We start from the raw sequence: 25,900 nt of genomic DNA, 5'->3' as shown, positions 1-25,900 counted from the left end.
TTTCACCTTCGAGTGTTTCTTGGAATACTTCCTCTGAATATGTCTGAATAACAGAAGAGATAAAAGGTATCCCTGTCTAACACCCCTTGATATGGTATACTTCTCCAGATACGTTTGGATTGTTTGGAAAACATATTCCGCCTGTAGGTGATATGGTCCCAATTATATATAATTGTATTTTAGTTCTTGTAATTTCTCTGTATTTCCGAAGACTAAACTTGCGAAAGCATCAACAACCCAATACGGGCGTAATTTTACAACAGTTGTTCTGATTACATGACTGTTTTCGCTCTTACCTTTGACTCAGGATCATAGGGGGGTAGTATTAGTGTTTAATTATTGTTTTCTTTATGGCGGTTCTGAAATTGATAACATCGTTTAGTAGTTCAAAGTTATAGGTTCCGAACATATTGCCTTTAATCAATGATATTGATATCATAGCCATAGCCGAGTAACATGTGGTGCGTATTTTTACGAAAGCGCAACACGTCCAACAGGATGATAAAAATATAGATCGATCACTGCATTTTCCTGAAAGGTTCTTACACGTAGAACGTACGTCAGTTAGTGTCATCTCGAAAGGCTACATGTCTTAGGCATCTTTCACAGTACAGGTCTATCGAAAGCAACATTCTAGTCGATATGAAGGTTGTAATTATCGATTCTATCCTAATATAAATTTAATATAGAACCATTAAAATAAATTAAATAAAAACATGTATTTTGCCTTTTTGATATAGAAAATATTTTTTTTTCAAATTCCTAATGATGAATATATTTTTTCTTTGAATTTAGTAACATTCTGCAATTCAACAACAATAATGGTAACATGTTTTTCTTTTTCTCTTTTTAGGTAAGTCCAAAACAACAGGAAGCTATGTTTTTAAATATAAATATTCACCTGGTAAGACAAACAAAAATGATCAAATTAAACAATTTTCGACTTAATCATATTGTCATTTCAATTGGAATATTCTTTTTATCCAAATTGATGAATGGTTTTGAAATGCATTTTGTAACTCTCCATCCCTTGTTATTTATTATACAAAAAAAAATCACTTAATTACAATTATTATTTTTTTCTGGTATTGTGCAATATTTGCACAATATATCAAAAGTCAAAAATTGATATTAATTATTTTATGAAAATAAAAGGAAAAACATTTGGCATTTGTCTTTGTCTTATTGTTTATTAAATAACAACGACCTGATGATGATGGATCGATTAAAATGGGGGTGGGTAAACAAATTAAATTGTGATTGCAAACAAAAACGATATCGGTTGGTACGTAAGAATGACATGCTGAGATCATTTACCTTATACCAACTACAAAGAAACGTTGACATGTTTGCCAAAAAAAGAGTGCTCTAAAAAAATATTCTTAAGAAAAAGCGCAAGAGTCTCTTATACTACTTTCAAAAAGTATGATTAAAGCTGAAGTACTCGCTTTCAAAATATGAACAAAATATTGGTATCCAGTTTATCTCAATGATTTACTATATTCTATAAAAATCTATGGTTGTGGTTCTAAAGTAGAGACGCACTGACATGTACCTGATCTACTACCACTTTAAAATAAAAAAAAACAAGTCAGAAAGTATCAGTCAGTTGTGCTGACGGAGATATACGCTCAGCCATTGACAAAAACACGAAACCAAACACTATAATTATGCCGTATATAAAATATACTAGCTGAACCCGATGCGCTTCGCTACCCCGAATAAGTAAAATAAATATATTTTGATACATTTATTTGTAGGCCAATTTTCGTCACACATTCCAAATTTCGTTAAAATTGGATATATATATATATGTAGCGTGTTTGGTACATCAAATACATGAAATCGGACGAAAATATAGCTTCCATATCCAAATCGGAACCGATTTCGATATAATTTTACAAATTTATTTCTAGGCCTAATTCCATCACATATTCTAAATTTCATTGAAATTGGACATACATAGCGTGTATAATGCATAAAATACATGAAATCGGCCGAAAATATATATGGGAGCTATATCCAAATATGAACAGATCAGGGTGTGCCTTAACAAATTTAAATGGAAGGTGCTAACACCTCGGAAGATTTTGCTGATTCTGAAACTGCAATGCTCATAGATGAGAAATATCAAGAAACAAAAAAAAATCGCCGGAGGGGTTTTAAAATAAATCGCGATTTAAGTTCACATTTTTAGGGGTTCTTTAGGTTTTCACGATTTAGCTTGGAAACCGCGAGTTCTATGTAAATGGGTCTTAAGAAAATGTTGTAGCAGAGAAAATTCTCCACAAGATTGGCCTTTATGATATTTTCGTAGGTTTTACCGTTTTTGAGATATGGAAGTTCAAATTGGGACAATGCATTGACTGTATCGTCCCCTTATAAAACAATATTATGCACAGTGCCCTTTAACTAACTTTTAATGGAAACCGCTTACACATTTTTTTGCGTCTTGCACAATAGCCATTTGAGTATGTGCCGCCAGGGATTTGGAGCTTTTCGGCCATTATCTCAGGAAGTATTAACTTACTGTGGAAAAAATTGTACCGTTGTCAATGAGGCCGCTAGAACAACCTTCTGAAAAAGAATCAAAACGATGCGAGAGGAGCTCTTGAATTTTGTGTGGGATTTACCCGAAGGAGTGGATCGATATAGTCTATATTCCATCCTGATACATGACTGGATGAAATAATGCGATGTGCAAAGTCTGCAGCAATCAGAAACTTCCTGCGAGAATTATCTTGCAGATTTGCGATTTTGGTTTTTGATTTTGGTTGGGGTTTCTTAAAGCTTTTAGGCCAATATCACAGCAAGTATGGACCTGCGCAAGAAAAAAATTGTAGCGTCGTAAATGGAGCCGCAAGGAAAACTTACTGACAAAAATTTAGAACGATCCGAGAGGAGCTCTTAAACTCTGATACAATATATATTCCAAAGTCTGCACCAATCAGAAACTCCAAGCGAGACTTATCTTGCAGATTTGCCATTTTGGTTGGTGCCGTCAGGGTTTCTTGGAGCTTTTAGGCCAATAACTCAGGAAGTATGGACTTGCGCAAGAAAAAAATTATACCGTCGTAAAGGGAGCCACAAGGAAAACTTACTGACAAAATTTCAAAACGAACCGAGAGGAGCTCTTAATCTTTACTTTATCTGAATTTTGTGTGGGTACCAGAAGGAGTGGACCGATATAGTCCATATTCGAACCCGATCTACAACTGGAAGGAATAATGCGATGTGCAAAGTCTGCACCAATTAGAAACTCCATGCGAGACCTATCTTGCAGATTTGCCATTTTGGTTGGTTCCGTCAGTGTTTCTTGGAGTTTTTAGGCCAATATCTCAGGAAGTATGGACTTGCGCAAGAAAAAAATTGTACCGTCGTAAAGGGAGCCGCAAGGAAAACTTACTGAAAAAATTTCAAAACGATCCGAGAGGAGCTCTTAAACTTCAGTTTATCTGAATTTCGAACCCGATCTATATCTGGAAGGAATAATACGATGTGAAAAGTTTGGACCAAATCGATTGCTTCGAGAGTTATCGTTCACACCATTTTACAGAAGAATTTTAAACTTTTCTGGGGGAGATACCCGAAGGAGTGGACCGATAATGCCCATCTTCGAACTTAAACTAAGTTTGGACAAAATATTAGGATACCCAAAATTTGGTTCGAATCGGTTGATCCGTTCGAGAGTTGTCATACGCACCAGGCAGCCAGAAAGACAGACGGACACACAGACAGACGGACACACAAACAGACGGACACACAAAATGTCTGATGCGAATTTCGTCCAAACATATTTGGGGTCTAAAACCGTTATTTCGATGAGGCACATTTTTCAGCCTAAAGGCTGAGAGTATAAATATTGATAATAAAAACAATTAAGAACGGCGTTAAGTTCGGCCGGGTCGAACTTGTTACACCCTCCACCACGAATTCTATTGAAGTAAAATGGAATAATTTCCCTTCGTTTATGAGGAAGACTATATTCCAAATATCACCAATTTCGGTAAAAAAAGTGGAAAACTTTCAAAATAACGAAATTCGGGAGGTACTATATTGAGGACCTGTACCCACAAATTTCTGGTGGAAAGTTGTATACCCCGAACGAAGACAAAGTACCAAATTTTTGTCATTTCGGTGGATTATTGTGGCACACAACCTTCAAAATACCGAAAATCGGGAGGTACCGTTCTATGGGGGCTATATTAAGGCATGGACATGTACCGACAAAATTCTGGAGGAAAGTTTTATACCCCCAACGAAGACTAAATACCAAATTTCAGCCATTTCGGTGGATTATTGTGGCCACAACCTTCAAAATACCGATAATCGGGAGGTACCGTTCCATGGGGGCTATATAAAGGTGTGGACCTATACCGGCAAATTTTTGGGGAAAGTTTTATACTACTAACGAAGACTAAATACCAAATTTCAGCCATTGCGGTGGATTATTGTGGCCACAACCTTCAAAATACCGAAAATCGTGAGGTACCGTTTTATTGGGGCTATGCGAAGGCATGAACCTATACCGACAAATTTCTGTGGGAAAGTTTTATACCCCCAACGAAGACTAAGTACCAAATTTCAGCCATGTTGGTGTGATAATGAGGCTAAAACCTTCAAAATACCGAAAATCGTGAGGTACCGTTGGGCTATATCAAAATGTGGGCTGATATAGCCCATTTGCAATACCAAACATCCTAGGAGTAATAGAAACTGTCAAAACAAATTACAAAGCTCTATCTTGATAATTGCGAGCTGTATCTTGATTTCAACAGACGGACGGACAGACGGACATGGTTATATCGACTTAGAATTTTAGCCTGATCAAGAATATTTGAAGCATTGTGGCGTTTTTTTATTGGGATAGCGTTTGCAATTTTGTTTTTTCAAAATAGTCTGGCTTAATCCCATTGTTGTTGTTTTAATATTTTTAAACAACTATATTAGTGGAAAAGATTTGGCATTGTTCGCCAAGGGGTAAGGCAGGGAATACTATAGTTTCGATCCACGCCACTGGATCTCATCAGTTCCCTTGTTTCTTGTTTGTGGATATTCTCCACCGAAGTTATTTTTCAATAACTTCTTCAACAAGAAACTTTTTATACCCAAACATCAATCGTCAGACGACACATACAAGTGGAAGAGGTTTGAATTGTTTTCGCAGACACTTTCGTCGGAGTTGTATGAGGTTGCCAAGGAAAAACTTCTCATTGAACTTTTTTCTTTGCTTACCTTTATACTTCGAGCTGACGATTGATGTTTGGGTATAAAAAGTTTCTTGTTGAAGAAGTTATTGAAAAATAACTTCGGTGGAGAATATCCACAAACAAGAAACAAGGGAACTGATGAGATCCGTGGATCGAAACTATAGTATTCCCTGCCTTACCCCTTGGCGAACAATGCCAAATCTTTTCCACTAATAAAATAGTTGTTTTAAAATATTAAAACAACAACAATGGGATTAAGCCAGACTATTTTGAAAAAACAAAACTGATCAAGAATATATATCTTCACCTGAAATGTCCAAAGACGTAACCCTCAAAGTAACCTTTAAGGTTACGTCTTTGGGCATTTCAGGTGACGATATACTTTATAGGGTCTCCGATGAATATTTCGATGTGTTACAAACGGAATGACAATTTTAATTATACCCTCCATATTATGGTGGACAGTATAAATAGTAACAATTATAATAATATTATATTTCTAAATTCATGGACCTTTTTAAATTGTGCCTTTATGGAATTTTAATAAATACGTATTCTTGAAATACCTAAATTTATACCTATACCCTAAAATGCTATAACTTTTATTAGGGGTTTTAATTTTACAAAATACAATACCGTCGTCCTCCATCCTTGTCTAAATTTTTTTACATATTTATTTTATTTGTTTTCATTAAATTTTAGTTTATATTTTTACAACCACCCAACCGAATCCCCCACAGTTCATTAATTTTATTAATATTTTTAGGCACAACTGGTTAATGCGGCATAGCGCCATAAATACCTGACTTTTGAACAACAAACAAAAATATTAAATTTGGGTTCTCTATTTGTTGTTGTTGCACAATTTATTACACTTAAGCCATACTAAAGGTGAAAAAAGGTGTTTATAATTTATTTGTTGTTTTGTTGTTGTTTTTTTTTAGATTTATTATCGTAAAAATTGGTCTAGCTGACAGTGTTGTATCTCTCCATTATTTACTATCATATCTATTTAACAAAATTTTTTCTATGGCCCCTTATATTTCGCTTATCTACAATAATTATTCTCTCATTCTTCCCTCACTCTCCTAACTTTACTAAATTTAAAATTGCGTTGACGTAAAAAGTACCAAGTCCATTGTTTTATTTTTTGTTTATTAATTTTAGGCTTCATTGAATGGGTGTTGTTTATTTTTGGCTTTACCCCCCCAATCCACCAAACACAAGGTGTCCACAGCAGGTGCAATAACTCCACTCAAGCAATTGGTGGGAGTGCTTTGAGTTTGTTTATTCAACTCTCTTTTCTCACTCTTTGAATTATTAATAAATCACATGGGGAACTTTTGCTCTCCAACTCTCCAATAGTTTTCTATTTTTTGCATTACTCTCTTTTGCTTTTACATTTCTCCCCTTTTATTATGGGGGTTTATCATTTCTGGCAGGTCATTTTGTTATATTTACATCTCGTGGCCATCGTGTGATGTTGCTGCTACTGCCGATAAAAATCTCCACAAATGCATTGAGAAAAATAAATCTGCTGCTACATGGCAAATAATTTATTATCCACTTGGAACAATGAATGGATGTTATCCCCCGCAAAAAAATATAAAATGAAAAACATATAAATGTTTCATGGCAGATAATCACTTGGGTTTAGGGTCGTCTTCAAGTTAATAAATTTGCATTAATTGTAATTTATGATTTGTTTCATCGTTGTTTGGGTAAGTGGGAATTTTGTTAATCTCCGGCGAAAATGAACACACTTGGATATACAAACAAATATTTGAATCGCAAAAATACATTTACACCCACTGGTTCTAATAGACCTTGCGGTTTATACCCAAATCTTCAGACATACCTTTTATAGGATTTTAAAGCAAATAAAACCATTTCCATTTAAATAACACTGTACAACAAAATCAAACTTTTTTAAATTACAAGAAACCCGCACAGATTATGAAAGAGGACCGAAAAAAAGAAGACAAGTTCCGCCCATTTCTACAGGTTTTGAAATATTCGACATCAGATTCTTTGGAATCCTTGCATTTTAGGTATAAAGTGTCTTTGGCAATACTACTGACAACAATGCGGGGTATCTTTTTATGAAAAAATTAACACTCATGCTAGTCACTAATGGGGTCTTTTTGGTCCCTTTTTTCAAAAACGTTTAAAAACTCATTTAAAATGTTATCGTATCATATTCTACAAAATAATTTGTCATCATTTTACAAAATGCCATTATAGTATTTAGAACCATGTCAAAACCATGGATGTTAGGACTCGTATGTCAGATACATATATATTCTCTGGACAATGGCCGTAGAATATCCCCACATTTTCACATACAATATCAGGATCCTATGGCTTATCCCGATGACGTTATTTTAGTTTATAGTACTAAAATACGTAATTTTTCAAAGTCCGATCGGGGTTATCAATATTTTCCCTATATACATATGTATATACATCATAGATATTTCAAAAACAGTTTGGATCGAGCGCACATAACCCTCTGAAAGAATTTATTATAAAAAAAAATAAATAAAATATATTATGGGACCGCAGATAACGAAGATGTGAATAAAAACGGTAAAAAAGGTCCTAAATCATATATGAAAAGCGAAAGCTTCTGGAGATGTTAAATAGTATAGCAACAAATTTCTTTTGTTCAGAGACTCATAATGAAATTTGATTTGGAACATTTCTTCTTTTGGCAAGGCCGCCCCTGTGCCGCCTGCTGGGCACATGTTTTGCTTTCTGTTGTCGATATTTGCCATATACGAGTTTAGACGGCTGTACCATCCCGGACATAGATGAGCCAGAACTACTCTGGTTTGTCGTGCAGCTCACGCTCCTCTTCCTCACAATAGTTGTTTATGGAATCTGCAAATACATCTGTGTGAACGCTATAGATGGTTTACTAAAGACATGAGGAGGCATCCTCTTGCAGTTATCAGGGCGGCATTCTGACAGGTTTGAATATTTCAAATTAAACTTGCGCCACATAGGGGCTTGAGGACCTTGTTCCTACATCTCATGTTGTCGCAGATAGCTGTGGCATGTGTGGACGACGCACAGTGTTGCCGCTTCCTTGTAAACGTGGACAAAAATAGAAGGAGTTGACCTAGGTCGATGAATTTTTATACAAGCACTTATGCGGGCATAGGAATGAAAAATTCCCATTTTGGTCCATATCGGTTCAGATTTGGATATATCCCCCATATATATATATTTCTCCGATTCTGCTATAACTCAGCCAATTTTAATTGAACCGCCTTCAAATTTAATATGCGATATTTGCTTGGGCCTTTGATCAGTTATACCGATTTTGTTAAAAATCGGTTCATATTTGGATATATAAAACGAATCAGTCAAATAAAGTGAATTTATCCACTGAGGCAAAACAATGATTCTTGCTCCTTTCGTACAAATTGTTTATGATGATATGGTTGTGGCTCCGAGAATCGGATTTTATAGGAAGTAAACTTTGCATATTTTAATTCGAAAGGGATGTCTGTTTCATGTACCAAATGGTCGAAACTGCAATTTGCTGCAATTTTTAGATACACTCCATGAAAGAAGCGAAATTCGTGAGTTTTGTATAACACGTTACTGTTTCAATCAACATAACGGTACTTTATGTATACATATTTTATGTAAACTTTTTTTCATAAATTGCAAGACTATCGACCACTCTTTAATTCCCTATTCAAAAGTTGTGGAATATGCCAATAACTTCTTTAAAAAAATTCCATGAACATGGGTTTCTTTTTTAAATACATTTTAGTAAATGTCACATACGAAAAATGTTCTATGTTTAACGAGCTATAACTTTATAGTAACACCAAATATCGACAACATCTTTGAGGTTTGTCCTATTTGAAGTGTTCTCAATAAAATAAAACCATAAAATTATAAAAAAGTCAAGAACACATTTTTCGATTTTTGTCCACTGAGGCAACACTGTGCGACGTGAACATGCTGTAGAATATGACCCCTAGAAGCATCAGATAATTAGTATTCGATCTTTCTAGTTCTTTTTCCCAAAAGGAACTAATTCCTTAAAGTAGTTCCATAGTTCCAAATAGTTCCGAGATCGATATAGTTCAATGAATCTTCCTCTTTCATCGTTCTTTTCATTCCAAATAGTTCCGAGACCGAAATAGTTCAACGAATCTTTTTTTTTTCGTCGTTCTTTTCGTTCCAAATAGTTCCGAGACCGTAATAGTTCTTTATCTTTCGTCGCTCTTTTTGTTTTTTTTTTTTCCTTCCAAATAGTTCCGATACCGAAATGTTTCCTTTGTTTAGGTAGGTTTAATGGCGGATACTTGAATATTTCCCGTGTGGGAAAAGGTGATGAGACCAGTCAAGAAATTCACTCTTTCACAAATGACATCAGGGGTGGTCTCATGCCACATAGAGTGGGTGGAATACAGGAGAGGTGGAGGTTAAACAGTTCCGGGAATATGGGATTATATCTTGGGGAACTCCCTGCTTCACTTTTCGGTGCTTGAACTTATTGTGCTTGAACTGGCGTCCACATATATAATTCATTATCCAACGTTTTAAACTTGCCAGAGAGTCCGCTCGATGTCCTCAAAGAGAGTAGGGTCCTTCACAGTATCAACGGCTTTTCATAAGTCAAGCGCCACCATTACTGTTCTATCACACGGCATGCTCGGGTTGAGTCCTCAACTAATATGTGTGGAGATGGCGTGCAGCGCTGTTGTCGTGCTGTGCTGCTTACGGAATCCATGCTGATTATTGGCAACTAGATAGATATTTCTGACCCTGGGCAGAAGTAAAGCCTAAATGGTCTTTGCTACGAGCGAAGAAAGTGAAATTTACCTTTGCTGGCATACTGGTTTCAGTAGCGGGACCACCATGCCCATTTTCCAGAGTTCGGGAATGATGTGAGTGGCTGGCGACAGGTTGAAATACTCGACTCTCCACTTATCCAGTTGCTTCCACATTAACATGGAGATTCGGGGCTCAACGCTTTGGATGATTTAGCGTTCCGGATGACATTCGCAACATGAACTGTTGTAAATTGTGGTGGTTCCTCTTTGGCAGGAGGATTTCTAATGCGACGTAGTACTCTTCTCTTCGTTTGGGATGCTCGACAAACTGTAGATTAAAATAACTGGCACACCTTCGGAGGTCCTAACTTCGTGAGTGACTTAACCGTTGCCCACAATTCACTTATTTCAGTTCCAATGTTGCAACTCTTCAGATGATTTAACCACTTGTTCCGCTTATGCTCACCGACCAATCTGTTAACTTCCAGTGTCAGCCCTCTGACTCTGGGGTCACTGGGGCTGGCACGACGAAGCTCCTCACGCTCGTTTGCTAATTCCGTCTCATCTGTTGAGAAATTTGGTCTCACTTAAGAGCTTACAAAAGTGGTCTAATGTTAGGCCTTTAACTTGGAGTACAGCTATTTATTGGCGGAATGTATATGTTAAGCAACTACCACGGCAGTTCCACACCTGACTGCTATCCCCATACATTCCATGTACGGGTCATTATAGACAGGCTCAAGCGACATTAGTCTGTATTGAACAGACTGATGCGATAGAAACGCTAACCCCCACCGCCGCTTCTGTTGCGTTCCTTCTTTGAATATTTTGTAATCATCACAACGCTGTAAGGGTTGTTGAGCTTGGTCTCCAGTATCGCCGTAGTCATGACATTCTTTCAACTCATAAAATCGACAATTTCCACGACCCCGCCTCGGATTCCATTGGAACAGCAACGGGTAGTGTTACGTGCTGCGTGTGCGGCTGTTATTGGGGGAACTGGGGGGAGTATTATATTCTGATGATGATTGCATCTCAACAAAGTTTGAGTATTGTGGATTCGGATGTTAAAACTTTGCACATCCGCATTGATCCTGGGATTTCCTGAATAATATTCTGATGGCTACGGACCCGACAAAATTAAACAATAAATATTTACACCCTCTGCCTTTAGGCTATAGATGGTATATACACTTTGATACGACCAACAAGTAAAAATGTATCAGTCGGCTTTGCCGACAGAGATATACCCTCAGAAAGTGTTAACTGAAACACTTTTTCCAAAAAAAAAACGTATGTACTTAAGGGGTTTTAAACATGTTTAGCATATTAACTTGCCAACAAAAAAATATGGATTTGGATTAAAGTTTTGCGGGGGAGGTGGCTAAGGGAATGGACCGATATAGTCCATATTGGAAGTGAAAATGTACCTTTGGCCCCACACAAATTATTGTGGAAACAAAGATCGCTAGGTTGGCACGGGTTAACGTTAACCGATCGCCATAAAATTTCATATATAAAGTTTTTGGGTCAAATGGAAAAAATTAGGTGGTAGGAAATCATCGAGCCTCCAAACAGTAAATCAACGATTATTTTGGTATAATCCGGAGATATTTCCCCCATTGGACCCATAATTCCGCTTTCGTGTAATGTGAACTTAACTTTTACTTTATGTCTAAATTTTTCGGAAAGTACTCAATGGATTTGGAGTCTAGAGACTTCAGTGAGTGGTCCGATATACATAGGCTTCAAATATTGCAACATGTTATTCATAAATATGAGCGAACGCTTCAGATCTCTGCCCATATGTTACGTATATCTTTGGTATTAGCCCCATTCCTCTAGACTAGTGTCTTTATTATCGTGTCGAATTGAGTGAAAGAGATTGGTCTCATATCCCTGAACCCATAAAAGCCATTTAGCCGGACCCCGTTACTGCCACACACCCCCTGAACATATAAGAGACGTTCGCCCATATTTATACCCTCAGCATTTATGCTAACGAGGTTTTAGACCCCATGTATGTTTGGACGAAATCCGTTTCAGACAACTTGGAGTCGACTTAGCAATGTCCGTCCGTCTGTCTGATTTTCTCCAAATTTTGGCTTTCGTAATAATTTGTCCAAACTTAGTTTAAGTTCGAAGGTGAGATATATCGGTCCACTCCTTCCGGTACCTCCCCCACAAAAGTTCGAGTATGTTCGGAAAATGTGTGCGCACCATAACTCTTAAAGTGAGTAACCGATTTGGCCCACACTTTACACATCGTGAAATTTCTACCAGACTTAGATGAGGTTCTAGTATGAACTCAATCGGTCCACTCTTTCGGGTACCTCCCACACAAAATTTCGGATAAGTTCACTTTAAGACCTCCTCGCGAATCACTTTGATTTTTGTTGAAGCTACTTGCATTCGCTGCGTCAATTACGACAGTAAAAGTTTTTCAGGGGCAAGTCCATACTTCTTGAGAAAACAGCCCGAAAGGTGTAAAAAAGCCCAATGCACCATATGTAGTGGCTGGAGAGTACGAAAACTCTCGAACTGATCAACCAATTTGGTCCAAAATTTGGCTTACGTCATATTTTGTCATACACAAAAAAAAAAATTTATCGATTTTCCGGCGATAAAAAAACTGTCATATTGGCGAAATTCGATAAAATTATTTTATCACAAATAAAAATACAACTAGTAAAATATTTCACATATTGACTAAAATATCACATATTGAATAAAATCGTACTATTGTCTCAATGTTTATATCATAGTTGGTCAAAACTTTTTTATATCTGAAGAATGCATCTCTTGCCATTTCTATACGATATCTTATTTCCTTTGAGGGATCCCATTGGTCATTAATTAGAACCCCGAGGTATTTAAAACTTTGTACTCTCTCGACGTGTGCGTTGTTTATTTTTAACATTGTTTCATTGTGTGAATTTTTCTTACTAACAATCATCAGTTTTGTTTTGTGTGTGTTAATTTTAAGACCACATGATTCGCTGCGTGAAGTGAGTTCATTTACTAGTTTTTGAAGTCCGGATATTCTATCGGCTAATACTGTGGTATCATCTGCATATCGGATGTTGTTAATATAAGCACTGTTTAGTTTTATTCCTTCTTCTATATTTTTGACGGATTCTTGGAAAGTTCTCTCTGAGTATATGTTAAACAGCAACGGAGATAAGATACAGCCTTGCCTGACCCCTCTTGATATCGGTATATCGTCGGTAAGATTGCCGTTGACATCAATCTGTGCAGTTTGATGTCAGTACAGACTCCGAATGCATCTGAGTTCTTTGTCATCTATCCCAATTGACGAATATATTTCCATTAATTTGTCATGGTTCACTGTGTCAAATGCTTTCTCATAGTCGATGAAGCATAAAAAATGCCCTTGTTAGCCTCTCAACATTTTTGAATAAGGACCTGAACACAGTATAATGCTTCCCTCGTCCCCATGCCTTCTTTGAAGCCGAATTGATTTACACCCATAGCTTGTTCACATTTTTTATAAATTCTGTTGTGTATAATTTTGAGGAATATTTTAAGAGAGTGGCTCATTAAGCTGATAAGTCGGTGGTCACCACAGTATTTAGCATGACTTTTCTTAGGAATTGCTTTAAAAGTTGATTTAGGCAGTCTTGAGGGTAGTGTCCTATATTATATACATGATTCATTAGACTTGTTAGCTGGTCAATATTATTTTTATCTATGAGTTTTAGAATCTCTGAAGGAATTTCATCCGGTCCTGTTGCTTTCTTAGTTTTTAGAGATGTAATCGCAGATTCTACCTCGCTCTTAGTAATGTTTGTTCCAGTCATCTGTTGTGCTGATTGGGTATTAAAACTTGATCTGTTGACGTCTGTAAATAGGCTTTGTATGTAGTTTTTCCAAATTGCTTGTTTCTCTGCATTCTCAAAAGCAGGATCATTATTATTGTTATACAGAACTGGCGACATAGTTCTATGATTTATACCAGCTGCTTCTTTCAATTTCTTGTGTAAATTAAAATCATCGTGTAAGTTTTGTAATTTTTCGATCTCCTGGCTATTAATATGTCTGATTTTTGCAGCTCGAATTTTTATTTGAATCTCCCTGTTTAATTCCCAATACATTTCGTAATTCGAGTTTTTGTATCGCCGTCTTTCGCTAAGGAGTTCTTGTATATCATTTGTCATCCAACCATTGTCTTTTGATCTTTTGTAATTTCCCAGATTGTTTTGTCTTATGGTTTGAAGAGTATTTTTGACTTCGCCCCAAATATGTTCCACATCATTCCTATTAACGCTATTCAATTCTAAGTTTATAAGGTCTCTTATGTTTGATTTAGTAGCTGGGTCGTCAAGTTTCCCAATGTCAAGTTTACGGTGTTGTTTTTTCTTCACTGGTGCACTAAGTTTGGTGTATATGTTTGCCATAAGAAGATTGTGATCAGATGGTACGTCTGCTCCAGGATATGTTGATGTTTTCGCAATTGAAGTAGCGTAGCGTTTATTAACAATAACAAAGTCAATTTGGTTTCTTATTTTATTTCCATTTCTGTCCTGGGGGATTTAGGTGTAGAGTCTTCTAGGTGGTAAGCAAAACAGGGTATTTGTTATTTTCATTTTATATTCCTGACAGATTTGGATTAGCCTGTCGCCTCTCTCATTCCTTTCTCCTAATCCATATTGGCCAGTAACACCGGTCACTACTTCTCGTCCAACCTTTGCGTTAAAGTCGCCTTGTATAATGGTTATCTCATGCTGTTTTGTTAGTTGTAGCAATTCTTCGATTTCATCGTAAAATGCTTCGACTTCTTCGTTAGTTGTGTCCGACGTTGGAGCGTAAACTTGAATAACATTAATTGTAATTGGCTTGGCATCAATTCTTATCATCATGGTTCTGTCTGATTTTGGTACAAATCCTGTAACATATTTTGCTATACGGTCGGTTACAATTATTCCAACCCCATTCCTATGAGTATCGTTAAGATTTCCTGATTAAAACATTTTCGAGTTTTGCGACATAAATTCTCCACAATCTGGCCACAACGTTTCGCATATTCCAAGTATATCAATTTGGAGTCTGTGCATTTCAGTTAAGGTATTAACTAGTTTTCCAACTTCGTAAAGACTGCGTACATTCCATGTACCAATATTAAGTTTTGTTTTAGTTTTACCTCCGGGGATTCCTAGCACCCTTGTATTGCCGGAGACTAAGGGCCGTGTATTTTGGTTTGTATTCTTAATTGTATGGTTTTCCGTGGAAACTACTTCAGTGGTTTCCCGTTGCCTTCTGAAGAGTTTAGAACTTTCCTTTTCTATATCCAGCCGCTCCTCCTGGAGTGCAGACGCTGTTTGTGACCGCTCAATATGAGACAGACGTCGCATTGTTGTGATCAGTTCATCCGCCACAGTTGCATATAACTTATACCGTTGACTTCCCACGTTGCGTATTGTTCTGAGCTTCAGCGTTCACCATCGACCTTACCGGCATGGGTGACCCTATCAGTAGCTACGCTACCGCCGGTATCGCTCTTAGGATCTTCACGCTTACAAACGGAATGACAAATTTAATTGTACCCTCCATAACTACGGTGGAGGGTATACAAAGTATAGTTGACTAAGTATTTAATAAAACACAATAAAAATAATTTAGTTGTTTCTATGCCCTGCCAAAGTAGCCAGGATAAGTGGAGATGCCATGTTTAGAATTTGAAAATGATTTGAATCTCTTGAGGCTCAAGCTCTTATAAAAAGAATTAATGAAGATTGTAAATGAATGACATACCAAATCACTTTCACCCATTTTGGAATAGAATCATTGGCATCGAATAATTTTTTGGGTGAATGTACCTTCTTACATTTGTCTATTACGTCTCCAAGAGCGACCAACCTTTCTTATTATACATATATAATTTTAATAGGATTGTATTGGGGTTAGTTAATCCATTATTTTAGCTGCATCACAGCAAATCCTTCAAAACTGTCAAATTCTGTACACACGTAGGTGCAAACATACCTCTCTCTATACATGCCATGTAATTACCATCTCCCACGATATTTTGACAGTTTTCAAACTCAAAAAGCATCGCCAAAAATGCAAATAAGGATGAATATGAATGAATAACCATGAAAATGAACGATGAACGACAGAAACGGAGGAACTGTCAAATTTTTTGACATTTTCCCTTTGACATCAAACAACCAAACAGCTAAACACGGATACTGTGTGTGTATCTAAAGAACGACGAAGAAATATATTCACAAGAAATATTAAAAAAAGGGAGGATAACGAAACGAGATAAAACAATCAAAACAAATGCAGAAAAACATAACTGGGCTAAAGTGGAAACTAAACTAAAGTGGAAAATGAACTAAACTGGAGCATGCGCTGCCGTAGCAATCAAACAATCTCCCCCCTAAAAAAGCAGGCATGGTAGGCTGTTATGCTGCTGGTAATTCTGTGAGAAAGACAGTAGAGGCGGTTTAATTGTTATGTTAAAAATAAAAAACAAAAACCCCAACAAAGGTACGAGGGACTTCGTGTTCTAAGAAGACTCGGGGTTTGTTTTAGCATTTTTGTTTCGTGTTTTGTTTTCCTTTTTGTTTATTTTGGATAGAAGAAAACAAGAAATGTTTTGTTTACATTTATAAATTTCTTATGAAGCTACACACGGTGGTTACGGTGGGTGTTTTGCAATTTATTTTGTGGGGGCCATATAGCTGTTCTCTTTCACAGTACGGTCTCTCTCTCTCGTTAATAATTATTGTGAGTATTGGGGCCGCCAATGCATGTTTTGTTTATCGTTTTGTTGGGGCCTAGCGGGGGCACACAGAGACATTGTGGCGGCTCCGTCATAACAACAATGCAGTTTTGCTCTTACTCTCTGGGACTCTCTTTGTAATTGTTTATCAGTTAAGAGTAAATCAAGCACTTGCCACAATAATTAGTTTGTTTGTTTTTGCTGCTGCTACTGTAGGCCTGCCATTGTTGTTGTTTTTGCTGTTGCTTAGCAGGCGTTTTGTTTTACCTCCCCAAAATATTACGTTGTTGTTTGCATAGCAGCCATCATGCATGTGTTGTTGCTTGCTGGTGGCGTTCAATCTCTGCCGGCATAACCCTCTCCCCTCCTTCCCATGCCCTCTTGGTATATTTGTGTTATTTTTTGATACTGTGATTTTCTCCCAAAAATTCTCTCTCAGATTCTCGTGTTGTTGTTTTCTTTCATACTCTGTGTATAACTGAGAGTTCCCAGTATATTTTCATAAACTTCGTGTGATTTTTCAACGTTAGTCCGCCACCGTCCACCTTACTCTTGGCATTGTTGTCGTTTTCTTCTTCTTCCACTTTCTGTATGTTTCGTTCGTTGTGTCGCCGCCGTCGTTGTCGTTTTCTTCTTCTGTGTGTTGTGCTGTGCAATGCCTTCTGTATTGCTGGCTGGCTCTGGCTCTCCCTGTCTAGTTGTAGTTCGTTCGAAAGAAAAAAATGAAAACATTGGCCACACAAATTTTGTTAAAGTGATTAAATAATGATTTAAGGCAATACAAAGCTCTAAATAAAATTCATAATAAATATTAAACAAAAAAACGTGAAAAATTAACGAAAAAAAAACTAAAATTAAAAAATGTTTTCAAAAACTAGGCTGTGATTTTCGTGGTCGGTCGTCTCGCTTCAAAAGTGATGGTTGGTGTCCAGCAACAGTGTTGTGAGAACCTTATAAAGAACACATGAAAAGAACGGAATAGAACACGGTCGGACGGTATCGGTCGGTTGTCGGTTGGTCGGTCGTTCGAACGTTTTAGTCGGTCATATATCACAGTACCCAAAAACAACAACAAGAAGAAGCAGAAAAAATATACAACATTATATCAGTGTTTGTGTGTATGTTGTGCTGCAATCAAAAATAATAAAAAAACGAAAGAAAATTTGCTTTGACAAAACACAAAAGTGGGGGAAGCAACCAAAACGAAAAATATTAATGTCACTCAGAAAAAAGAAAACAAATAGTGAATACCACACCGCATATACTACATCAAATTAAAGTGAAAACAAAATTTGCAAACCAAACCTTGTCCCCCAAAAAATTGTATGTTTTGGGTTTGAGCAAGTAGAATATGAGAATTATTTAAAATGTAAATTATTTTGAAAACAAAAACCAAAAGTTTTTTCTGTGCCGCATAAATTTTAGCCCAAGATTTTTTAATATGAAATTTAAAACTTAATTACTCAACAACCCTTAACCCCCTATCCAATTGGGTGCTTCGTTTGCTTCCATGCTGCTCTTCTCTACTCTCGTTATTATGCCATTCTCTTACTCTCCATCGTCGTCGACGTCGTCATCATCATCATCCCTCTGATAATCAACACTAGTTTACGATGTTAAATGTCCAGTGGTAGGAATACGCAATGTAAAGTTTCAAAATTTCGAAAGTTTTTAAAAAACAGACATGTTTGAAGACATGTGAAATAAATTTCTTTTATGTGATGAGAACTATCTGACATATTTTGACATTTTTGAAATTCCGCTTATAAAAATGTCGGCCAAACAGAACTGAAAGCTTTGACCTAATACCGGTTTACTCGCGAAATCCCGCTTTATTTTGAAAGATTTACCATAAGTAGGGTTGATTGGGAGCAAGTCCAGTTTAGGGCCCGGTCCCGGATCATGTTGATATGTATACCGCAGAGAGCCCTTGGGGTCCTGAGTATAACTATAAAAATGTTGTCTTGCACAAGCCCGTACTTCCCGAGATATCCATAATTCCGTAAATATCCGTAGCAAAGTGTGTACACCCTCTTTAGCCTAAAGGCTGAGGGTATAAAAATCACTTCATTCTTCCTAGAGATATTGGCCTTCAATATTTTCAATTTGTGCCGACTTAAGTAGAGTTTGTTATTATTGTTGTAACAGTATATAACATGAGTGTATGTACGCATGGTGATTTTCCTTCTGAATCCAACTCAGACTCTATCTCCACTTCTAGGAATGTGGTTGCTTTTATAGGTTGTAACCACAAAGCTGTTGGAGTTAGTTGGGTGGGTTTGGCAGGGCAGTTGCAGTATGTCGTGCGGACCAGTACCACATGCTAGCAAATGCCCCATAGGAATTTAGACGGCTACCCTAAATAAATAATTCGAATATACAATTTTCGAATGATTTGGGGTATAAATGCTAGCTTCGTCCACCCACTAAAATAACATTCCTATATTCCTGATGATCTGTCTAATCACCCGCGAAACATAGCATGTGAATGTGTGGGGCTTCGGCCGATTCCTAATTTTTCAATGTACCTCTTAGGCCTACCAGCTCAACTCGAAAGAGAATTAATTCAAATATCTCTCTAAAAATAACCTTCGCCTAAATAAGGCAAAACAAAAATTTTTTTAATTTATTATTTAAATTAATCGAGCTTACATGGCCTGAGGAATTTGTATTGAAAAATGAGCCCGGCAGAGGTTTGAACCTGGGTCCTCCCCAACAAACAGACAATGTTGTCGAGGTCTTAGCGTTCTAAGCCACTGCCAACCTATCATATCAACACTTCTTAATATATGATATCAACAAAAACTTCCGAAATGGAGGGCATTACAATTCATGAAGAAAAACCCCCCTTCGGTTGTACATGTGTATGTATTGAGAAAAGGATTCCTAGACAAGACACTAGGGTTACTTGATATAGAAAAATACTTCAAAAACGATTCATATCTACAAATTTGTAAAACTGGTTGTATAAATAGAAGTTATCAAAATCAGCCTCTGTCTTCTAGCCATTTACATTCAAAATATGCCTGATGAGCTGACCTAAACCACCAGCGAACCGATCGTAGCATAGTGGTTGAGTGTGTGGTACTTCGCTAGAATTCATTTTTCAATACAAATTCCTTAGGTCATGTTAGCTTGATTAATTCTAATATTTAATTAAAAACTTTCATAAATAATGGCCTTCGTCCTAAAAAGACAATAATAAATATTTTTTTGTCAGCACCCCAAGGCTGTCGGCTAGGATTTGAGGACCTTGTTCCCACATTTCAGCTTGTCGCAAATAACTATGGGATGTGCAGGCGACGTGAACATGCTGTCAAATGTTACGCCTAGGATCTTGTGGTAGTTAGTATTCGGAATTCTGCTACCATCGACCACGACATTTAACTCTCTTCTCTCTCTTCTCACCTGCGCCGTCCATGTGGTAAACAGAGTGGCCTTAGATTTAGTGGTGGATATCTGCATATTCCTCGTTTGGAAAAAGGTCATAAGATCGGTCAAAGAGGAGTTCGGTCTTTCACAAATATTTTGACGGAAGATACCTGACGCCAGAATCGTACAATCATCCGCAGGGGGCGGAATACAGAAGAGAAGATAGACGTTAAACATTTCTGGAGATATGTCACCCCACCTAGGGGAACTCCCTATTTCAATCTACGGCTTGGACTTCTTGTTACTGAAATACACGTACGACTGGCGTCCACATATATAATTGATTATCCAAAGTTTCAGAATTGACCGGAGGTTTGTCTGCTCAATGTCCTCAAACAACGTGGTGCCACCATCACAGTTCTATCACACGGCTTACTCTGGTTGATTCCTCGAAAAATATGTGTGGAGATGGCGTGAAGCGCTGTTGTAGTGCTGTGCTGCTTACGGAACACATGCTGATGATCCGCAACTGGATAGCTCTCTAATTCTGGATAGGACTAAAGCCTCAATGGTCTTTGCTTCGGGCGACAAAGACCAAATCGGACTGTACGACTCACCTTTGCTGCCATCCTTGCATGGCTTCAGTAGCGGGGCCATCCTGCCCATTTTCCAGACTTCGGGAACAATAATCTTCTAGTTGGTTGGTTTTTCTATAAAGACGATTAGGTGTTCTTATAGAAGATATTGGTCTTCTATAAGAACACCTACTCGTCTTCATATAGCAGATCAGTAGGACTTCTTATAGAAGACCAATAGGTCTTCTTATAAACGACCAATAGGACTTCATATAAAAGACCAGTAGGACTTCTTTTAGAAGATCAATAGGTCTTCTTATAGAAGACCAGTTTGTTTTTATACCCTCAGCATTTATGCTAACGAGGGTATATACACTTTCATACGGGCAAAATGTGCCTCATCGAAATAATGGTTTTAGACCCCAAGTATGTTTGGACGAAATGTGTTTCTGACAATTTGGAGTCAATTGAGCAATGTCCGTCCGTCTGTCTGTCTGTCTGCCTGTCTGGCTGGCTGGAGCGCACGATAACTCTCGAACGGATGAACCGATTCGGTTCAAATTTCGGCTTTCGTTCAAAAGTTCGAAAATGTTCGGAAAATTTGGGCGCACGATAACTCTTGAAGGGGGTAACCGATTTGGTCCATACCTTGCACGTCCTGAAATGTAAATCAGACATAGATAAAGTTTCAATATGGACTCAATCGGTCCACGCCTTCGGGTACCCCCCACATAAAATTTCGGAAAAGTTCAGTTTAAGACCATCTCTCGAATCGCTTTGGATTTGGTTTTAGCAACTTTTATTCACTGTCCCCCATACGACGGTACAAGTTTCATTAGGGGCAAGTCCATACTTCCTGAGCAAATAGCATGAAAGTTGCAAAAACCCCCTATGACACCGTGTGAGGTGGCTGGAGCGCAAGATAACTCTAGAACGGATCTGCCGATTCGGTCCAACATTTGGCCTTAGTAATATTTTGTCCAAACATAGTTTAAGTTTGAAGATAAGCCATATTGGTCCACTCCTTCAGGTACCTCCCCCACAAAAGTTCAAAAAATGTTCGGAAAAATTGTTCGTACGGTAACTCTTGAAGGGAGTGGCTGAATTGGTCCATAATTTACACACCCTAATATACCTGCCTCATATAGATGAGGTTCAAATCTGGACTATATTTGCCCACTCAATCTGGTACCTCCCACACAAAATTTCGGATAAGTTCACTTTAAGACCTGATATCGAATCACTTTGATTTTTAGTGAAGCAACTTGCATTCGCTGACTCAATTACGATGGTAAACGTTTTTCAGGGACAAGTCCATACTTCTTGAGCAAACAGCCCGAAGGGTGTAAAAACTCCCTATGGCACCATTCCTTTTAGTATTTCCTCCGCAAAACTTTTGATCTTTGGTCCTAATCAACATTTTTGTCGGTTCAAACGCCCAAAATTTTTAAAACTCCCTAAATACATACGATTTTTGGAAAAATTGTTTCAATATACAGAGGCTGAGGGTATATCTCTGTCGGCAAAGCCGACTGATACTTGTTTACTTGTTTATAAAGACTAGTAGGTCTTCTTAGGTCTCCTTATAGAAGACCAGTAAGTCCTTCTATAGAAGACCAATAGGACTTCATATAGAAGACCAGTATGACTTCTTCCAGAAAATCAATAGGTCTTCTTAAAGAAGAGCAGTTAGTTGTTCTATAAAGACAAGAAGACCTACTTCTTATAGAGGACCAGTAGGTCTTCTTATAGAAGACCATTAGGTCTTTTTATAGAAGACCCGTAGGTTTTCTTATAGAAGACCAATAGGACTCCATATAGAGACCAGTAAGTTTTCTTGTAGAATACCAATAGCTTTCCTATAGAATGCAAAGTAGGTCTTCTTATAGAAGACCAGTAGGTCTTTTTATAGAGGTCAAGTAGGTTTTCGTATACAAGACCAGTGGATACAAGACCAGTTGGATTTCTTATAGAAGACCAGTAGCTTTTCTTATAAAACACCAGTAGGTATTCTTATAGAAGGCCAGAGAACTAGTGGTTCTTATTATAGAACAGCGTCCGTAGATCTTCTTGTAGAAGACCAGTAGGTCTTTTTATAGAAGACTAGTAGGTTTTCTCATGGAAGATCGATAGATCTTTTTATAGAAGATCAGAAGGTGTTCATAAAAGACCAACGGTGGGTTTTCTTCTGGTGCGCACGGAACGGATCAGCTGATTTGGTCCATACTTTACATCTCGTAATATTTTGTGCAAACATAAACTAATTATGTCGAAGGTGAACGATATTGGCCTACTACTCCGGCTACCTCCCCCGCAAAAGTTAAAAAAATTTCTTCTAAATGGTGATTACGATAACTCTAAAATGTCTTCTATACGAAGATCAGATTCGATGCCATATCCGGCACAAACCAATATGGCCGATGACCACGATTATTTACGAATTCTGTATACAATATTTATTTCTACTGATTACTAAATAATGAGTGAAATAAGTGGTTTTTTATTGTAAAATAAATAGCGGATTATTTTTGGTAATGCAGAAGGTAGCTAGGTTGTTTAGGTAGCTCTTGTACATTATTTTGTAATGGGTTATTCGGCGATCCCCAATTATATATCACGAAGGATGATGGTTATTATCGGCAGGTTGAGGACTTTCCTAACGAAAACTATTCTGGGTGCATTTAGCTTCTTGGCATTATCAAGAATATTCGGTTCTGCCATTGGTTTTAATTTATTAGGCATTTTGGAATATTTTTTTGCAACATCATCCATCCTACGATAGGTACCACATGTCAATTTTGTTCTGCTCGAGAAATTTAAATGTTGAGATTCCACAAAGATCAATTGTTATGAATGATTTGGTGTTTCGGACGAGCTTCGCACAATATAGTGGTACCATCTTGGCTGGAAATCTCTTATGGACCATTCTAATATCGGGATGTTCCAAATTGTTTTCGTTTCAAATAACTGGTACACGCGACTGAAACCCTATTCTCTGGACAAATCCCTGACTCAGGCATGTTTTGGCATTAGTTTGGATTATGTTCCTTCATTTCAGGTATTTGACCATCACGTGCATACCGAAATCTTGTTTGCAAGCCGAAATTTAGAATTATTATCATAGCACAGGGTAAAATATTTAGGGCAATTCTTGCCACCCACAAAAGGAAACTTATCTTCAAAGTTACGGATCTCTGCACAGACCAGAAAACGGTAAACTAGTGTATTGAAGTGTGATATAATATCAATCTACAAACATTTTCATCACTCTAACTCTGTGTTGTCCTCCTCCCTTCTGCCACTGTGGTCCCACCAAATCTTCTCCCTTTATCCTCTTCAGAACAATAATTTATATATTTACGTTAAATTTCATTTCATTTTGGATGTCGAGAGGTTGTTGAAAAGAAAAAAGTCTATAAAATAATATGTTGCCATGAAAACAAAATCCATCTGTATACAACGCACCGACAACATACATACATACACATGTATGTACATAGATTTCTGTTTGAAAACAGGAGGCAGCTAACAGCAGCAACAACAACAATAATAATGTTAACAACTAATCTCCTAAATACCTTGAAGAGCATCAACATCATCATAAAAATGCTAACAACAACAATAGAAACAACAATAACAACTACAACGGCCAACTACAACTAGGCTAATAAATATATATAGCAAAAATTTATGTGAAGATGAGCTGCGAAAATAAATTTGTTAGGTTTTGGTATTAGGCGAACTGTTTGGGTACCCTACTTGGGTCGGGTTTCATTAGAGGCAGTAGTAAAGTTCAGTTGATAGATGAAAAATATTCTTTAAAAATCCATGTTCCTTTGGTTGTTTGATTGATGAAAAATATTCTTTAAAAATCCACGTTCCTTTGGTTGTTTGATTGATGAAAAATATTCTTTAAAAATCCACGTTCCTTTGGTTGTTTGATTGATGAAAAATATTCTTTAAAAATCCACGTTCCTTTGGTTGTTTGATTGATGAAAAATAGTCTTTAAAAATCCACGTTCCTTTGGTTGTTTGATTGATGAAAAATATTCTTTAAAAAACCACGTTCCTTTGGTTGTTTGATTGATGAAAAATATTCTTTAAAAATCAACGTTCCATTGGTTGTTTGATTGATGAAAAATATTCTTTAAAAATCCACGTTCCATTGGTTGTTTGATTAATGAAAAATATTCTTTAAAAATCCACGTCCTTTGGTTGTTTGTTTGATGAAAAATATTCTTTAAAAATCCACGTTCATTTGGCTGTTTGATTGATGAAAAATATTCTTTAAAAATCCACGTTCATTTGGCTGTTTGATTGATGAAAAATATTCTTTAAAAATCCACGTTCATTTGGCTGTTTGATTGATGAAAAATATTCTTTAAAAATCCACGTTCCTTTGGTTGTTTGATTGATGAAAAATATTCTTTAAAAATCCACGTTCATTTGGCTGTTTGATTGATGAAAAATATTCTTTAAAAATCCACGTTCATTTGGCTGTTTGATTGATGAAAAATATTCTTTAAAAATCCACGTTCATTTGGCTGTTTGATTGATGAAAAATATTCTTTAAAAATCCACGTTCATTTGGTTGTTTGATTGATGAAAAATATTCTTTAAAAATCCACGTTCATTTGGTTGTTTGATTGATGAAAAATATTCTTTAAAAATCCACGTTCATTTGGCTGTTTGATTGATGAAAAATATTCTTTAAAAATCCACGTTCCATTGGTTGTTTGATTGATGAAAAATATTCTTTAAAAATCCACGTTCCATTGGTTGTTTGATTGATGAAAAATATTCTTTAAAAATCCACGTTCCATTGGTTGTTTGATTGATGAAAAATATTCTTTAAAAATCCACGTTCCATTGGTTGTTTGATTGATGAAAAATATTCTTTAAAAATCCACGTTCCATTGGTTGTTTGATTGATGAAAAATATTCTTTAAAAATCCACGTTCCATTGGTTGTTTGATTGATGAAAAATATTCTTTAAAAATCCACGTTCCATTGGTTGTTTGATTGATGAAAAATATTCTTTAAAAATCCACGTTCCATTGGTTGTTTGATTGATGAAAAATATTCTTTAAAAATCCACGTTCCATTGGTTGTTTGATTGATGAAAAATATTCTTTAAAAATCCACGTTCCATTGGTTGTTTGATTGATGAAAAATATTCTTTAAAAATCCACGTTC

General features: G+C 36.7%; 1 protein-coding gene across 30 annotated transcripts in view; it reads left to right on the top strand.

Moving 5' to 3' along the window:
• dnc (phosphodiesterase dunce) overlaps positions 1 to 25,900 on the top strand; it is a 1,334,769-nt gene that overhangs the window by 1,003,430 nt on the left and 305,439 nt on the right. For 2 of the 30 annotated variants that reach the window (XM_073977488.1, XM_073977475.1), the window contains exon 1: positions 17,240 to 18,126. The exons of 17 other annotated variants lie outside the window; for them this stretch is intronic. The gene's annotated coding sequence lies outside the window, so the exon portion shown is untranslated. Of the gene's footprint in view, positions 1 to 17,239; positions 18,127 to 25,900 lie in introns of those variants that run through there. 11 more of the 30 variants (XM_073977484.1, XM_073977478.1, XM_073977476.1 and 8 more) reach the window with 11 other exon arrangements.

Source organism: Musca autumnalis, unplaced genomic scaffold (genome assembly GCF_047663935.1).
Source record: "Musca autumnalis isolate F117 unplaced genomic scaffold, ASM4766393v1 scaffold_3, whole genome shotgun sequence".
Classification (NCBI taxonomy): Eukaryota; Metazoa; Arthropoda; class Insecta; order Diptera; family Muscidae; genus Musca; species Musca autumnalis.
The sequence above is the reverse complement of the archived record's forward strand: the minus strand, read 5'-3'. Positions and strand labels throughout refer to the sequence as shown.